The sequence below is a fragment of the Canis lupus genome, chromosome 12 (assembly GCF_048164855.1).
Source record: "Canis lupus baileyi chromosome 12, mCanLup2.hap1, whole genome shotgun sequence".
Lineage (NCBI taxonomy): Eukaryota > Metazoa > Chordata > Mammalia > Carnivora > Canidae > Canis > Canis lupus.
Window position 1 is genome coordinate 55,257,268 of NC_132849.1, and position 5,380 is coordinate 55,262,647.

At 40.6% G+C, this 5,380-nt stretch overlaps 1 pseudogene; it reads right to left on the minus strand.

The window, feature by feature from the left end:
* Window positions 1–1,479: 1,479 nt before the first annotated feature.
* Window positions 1,480–2,610, minus strand: LOC140600813 (glutamate dehydrogenase 1, mitochondrial-like; annotated as a pseudogene).
* Window positions 2,611–5,380: the final 2,770 nt, after the last annotated feature.

The following is a 5,380-nucleotide window of genomic DNA, read 5'->3' on the forward strand; positions in this document are numbered from 1 at the left end:
GTAAAATATTTGCCAAACACTTTCTATATGCAAGATCTATTTTCATATTTTATTTTATTATTTATATATTTATTTTAGAGAGAGAGAGAGAGAGTGAAGATGGGTGGGGAGAGGGCCAGAGCAAGAGGGAGAGAGAAAGCCTTAAGCAGGCTCCCCACTCATGCCTGATGGGGAGCCTGATTTCCTAACCCTGAGCTGAAACCAAGAATCGGATGTTTCTTTTTTAATTATGTTATTTATTTATTTATTCATGAGAGACACAGAGAGAGAGGAAGGACCATAGGCAGAGGGAGAAGCAGGCTCCCTGTGGGGAGCCCAATGCGAGACTCGATCCCAGGACCCCAGGATCACGACCTGAGCTGAAGGCCGTCGCTCAACCACTGAGCCAAGAAAGGTCTATTTTTAAATAATAGAAGACTTGGAGAGATGGAACAGATTTGAATCCTCGTTTTAATGATTTGACACACCTATAAGCAAGTGTCTACAATCCAGAATAAAAGTAATAAATGCCATAAGCCTGGTATGAAAATGTTGTAAGAGGAACGTGGAAAGATTTTTCAGAAAAGATCCTATTTAAGTTAGTTCATGAGGATGTGTATACAAGTTTAATACACAGAGATAGGGGCTGCTCTATTTAGGTTACTGGAAAAATTGAACAAAGACAGAACATTGGGATCCCTGGGTGGCGCAGCGGTTTAGCGCCTGCCTTTGGCCCAGGGCGCGATCCTGGAGACCCAGGATCGAATCCCACGTCGGGCTCCCGGTGCATGGAGCCTGCTTCTCCCTCTGCCTGTGTCCCTGCCTCTCTCTCTCTCTGTGACTATCATAAATAAATTTTAAAAAATTTAAAAAAAAAGACAGAACATTAAGTAAGTGTGGATGTTTGGAAAAATTAAGAATAATTTACATGGGGACATGTGACATATTAGGAAGTTTTATGTAAACGCTTTTTCTTTTTGGAAAGATTTGGTTCTTAAAACACTGGGATATTAGAATGTAGAACCAGAATGTCTTGCATTGGAAAGTGAATGGAAGAATTTAGGGAAATAATACAAATTTGGGAGGGAGTATGGAGACTCAATTTTTCATTTACATATTTTTTATTTTTTTATTTTTTTAAGTGATTAAAGGCAATTTTATTACAGCAGCATGTACTTATTTTATTCTAAGAGAATAAAATGCATAAAGAGAAACAGCTTTTATCTTTGTTGCAATCTGTAAAACTGAGTTATTTTGCTGATGTAAAATACCAGTAAGTCACTTGCGGACCATGCCACCCCCTGAAAATGCTCCACACCTGCTGCTCAGAGGCATCAGAGCTACCGCAGGTCTCAGACTCGTCCAGAGCCAAGGCAGTGAGCCACTGGCTGCTGCTGGGCAACAGGTGCATTTCCAGCCCCAGGATCCACCCTGGGGGTCCCACCTTCCCGGAGCAGCCAGGGAGCAAGGCAGCACAGCTGGAGGGAAGAGACCTTCCATTTAAAGGCAAAAATACCCAAATGGCTCTGTGGCACAGGTCGTTTCTAGTTCCATGGTGTAAGCTAGGCCAGAGTGCACGATGTCCTTCTCGGAGGCGCCCGATATCCTGTCTTGGAATTCTGCTGTGAGCACAACGGAATAGTTCCACCATGCCTTCCAAATTTCCTTTCCAAGCTCTCTTGAACAGACATGAGCAAGTGGTAGTTAGAATCCCTTTCATATTTGAAGGTCAAACGGCCATAGCTGACATGATTCAGATTCTTCAGCCACTCAAAGTAAGATACTGTCACTCCTCCAGCATTCAAGTAGAAGTCTGGAATCACCATGATGTTCCTCTCCAGGAAGATCTTATCGGCCTCTGGGGTTGTTGGTCCATTGGCACCCTCAGCAATGATCTTGGCTTTGACTCTGGGTGTGTTGGACTTGGTCAGCTGCTTCTCACTGGCAGCAGGGATCAGGATGTCACAATCAGCTTCCAAGATGCTCCCTTCATAAGGGCTTTGCCTTGGGGAAGCCCAGGATTGATCCATGTTGCAATTTGAAGTCTTCCAGTTCCTTTGGGTCAATACCATCTGGATTCCATACGCTCCCATCAGATTCACCAACACCAACACATTTAGCACCAAAACGATGTGAGTATCTCAAAGAGTGCAGGCCCACGTTACCAAATCCCTGAACAACAAACGTTTTATCTCCAAACCCTGGTGTCATTCCTAAAATACTCATGTAAGAAGCTTCATTGATGAAATTTTCAATCCCATGGAAGACTCCCGGCCAGTTGCAGAGATCCGCCCATGGATCCCACCCTGACTGATGGGCTTACCAGTAACACAGGTAAGGACATTAATATCATAGTCCACTATGGTGCTGGCATAGGTGTCAGCAATCCAGGACATCTCCCGCTCACCTGTGCTCATGTCTGGGGCAGGCACATCAATGCCAGGACCAATAAAGCCCTTCTTTGCCAGCTCCATGGTAAACCTACCTCCTTGTGATCTTTTCCAATTCATTATCAGTGTAGTTTTGGGGATTGATCTTAACACCAGCCTTGGCACCCCCAAATAGCACATCAACCACTGCACACTTGTAGGTCATCAGAGAAGCCAGAGTTTGGTCCACACTCACATCAGTGCCGTAACGGATACCGGGGTACTGGTGGGGGCCGCGGGCGCAGGCTTACATATTTTTTAAATGAAGGCATTATTTACATATAATAGAATTTAGTCATTTTGAGTCTGTAGTTTGATGAATTTATTAACTCCATGCAATTTAGAAACTACAGCAATGTCTAACGCTCCCTTGGGTGGTTTGGAACCAGATTCATGTCTCTTAAAGTGTTCAACCTTCATTTCTATAGTGCACCCATTTCTCATGGTATCTACTATGAAATTAAGCCACACAGCTTAGTAGGGTTGAAAATAAAGCTTGCCTACAAAGAAAAGTAAATGACTTTAGTTTACAGTCATTTGCATGCATATGACTTTACTATTCTAGAGAATTCTTTCTCAGGAAGATGAGACTGGAGGTAACTTTATTGTTTCTTTCAGAAGCTTCCTTCCCAGAAAAATCAGTTACCAAATGGAATTTATCAAATAACTGTTTACTTCACAAAATTCATTTTAAACAATGCCTCATATGTACTAATTCCAAACTATGATATTAAAAACATGGCCCAGCCCAGTCTAGCCTCCATATTGAAAGTCTTGTCTTAAAAATAAACAAATAAATAAAATAAAATAAAATAAAATAAAATAAAATAAAATAAAAAATAAAATAAAATAAAATAAAATAAATAAAATAAAATAAAATAAAATAAAATAAAATAAAATAAAATAAATAAAATAAAAAGAAGTCTTGTCTTACCCCGGACACCCAGAACTTTGTAAATACTCGACCTCAGACCTCCCTCTTACAAGATAATACTTAGCACTCTGTCAACGTGGCTGTCTCTGTCCCTGTAGCCAGCACAAACCCTGATGTACTTGGTCAACAGCTTATTTGATTTCCTTTCATGGGATCAGCAATAAACAGCTCACTTTGCTCCTAGCAGCCACCCCATGAGGAAGACAGGACAAACATGTTTTACAGGATGAGAAAACTAAGACTAGGAAGATGACACGACTTTTGTTTTTTTTACTTTAATCCAGAGATGTTGCCAATATGAGGATCTACTTCCTAAACAATAACATCTTAAGTTATGTATGAAGAATTCTAGCCACTGGAAGACCTGAAGTTAACTAGTATCCATCCTAAAGCACTAAGCACATGCCTCACAAGCCAATACTCTTTAACCTTTTTTAATCTTTCTATCACTTGCATGATGTTACATTCATGCTCATAGCTCTATGGTCCTGAGTTTCCTGCAGAGTAAATTACACATAATTAACTTAACATTAAAGACTCTTCCTAATCTGATCCCAAACGTCTCCCTTTGGCTTATTTTCCATTTCTGTCTCCCATGAACCAACTTTCCTTCCTTCCTTCCTTCCTTCCTTCCTTCCTTCCTTCCTTCCTTCCTTCCTTCCAATTTAAGATTTATTTATTTATTTGAGAGAGAGAGAGTGCTTGAGCATGGGGAGGGGATAAAAGGGAGGTGAGAGAGCCAGAGAATCTCAAGCAGACTCCCCACTGAGCACAGAGCCTGAGATGACAAGGAGATGACATGAGGCTAGATCTCAGAACCCTGAGATCATGACCTGAGTTGAAATCAAGAGTTGAATGCTTAACAGACTGGGTCAGGCAGGTGCCCCTCCCGGGAACCTTTCTTCATCATAGTAATGTTTGCTTGTTCCCACCCCTTGGTGTCAGCTACTTTTGGTTTCTATACTTTTGTTCTCTCTAATTAAAAATGACTGTGAAGATTATTTTTGTTTATGCCTCTTCTCCACCTGTCTATTTTATCTCTGAGAAACTAAAGAAAATCTGAGAATTCATAATTTTTCACCTAATGGATTATCAACTGTGTGTTGCTTCAGGAGAACAAATTGCCCACCCTAATCCCAGAAAAGGGTAGGGAGAGAGAAAGAAATGTAAAGCTGTAACTATCTGCCTTAGTATGTTATTTCAGGGAGTTCACACAGGTTAACTCTCACATTCTTCTTGTGATGAGCACAGTGGTCAAGTCAGGCTTCTGAAACAATGCAGCAGTAAATTCTGAGGCAGAGAATCACTCTGTGGGCAAATCTAAACAATGTGTTAGAAGACCAAATGGTTTGTACAGAAGGGAAACCAACTCTACTATTACTTTAATTATTCACCCTATTAACTGTGACAGTGTGGTTTTAAAATCTCTTCATTACTCACTGTAATTAAGTAGTGCAGCAAACAACAGGATGTCAGAAATCACATTCAGGAAGACAGGCTGTGAATGATGGCATGCATACCATATATAGACAAAACATTTTAAACAGAATAATTGCCTTCACATCACTTCCCCGGGATGCCTCACCTGCCTTGTTTTATGTTGTTTTAATTTTTTCAAGTGGAATGTATGCAAATGTGCTGCATCAATTTAGCACTTTCTGGTTTGCAACTCTGTAAACATCGGCTTTGCCAGTTGAGCAGCTAAGAGTGAAGAGGAAGTTCAGAATTGTTTGTGTATAATTGTTGATGGATAACAACTGAAAGTAAAGTAAAACACAAGCCTTATAAGGAGAAGGGAAAGAGGAAAGGGGACCATATTCCACAGAAACAAGCTGAGCACTTTTCTGTTGGGCTGATCATGGCTTTGAGTAGGTTAAATGTGAAAAAGAAGAAACAGAATTGGGGAAACAAGAGATAAAGGTGAGCAGATGGAGAAGTGGTAGGTTTTTGTTTGTTTTGTTTTAGTTTTGTCATCTTGTGAGCGATATTATTTTCAGCTTAAGAGGAGACATTGCTGAGATAAAATAAAGGAGATCCT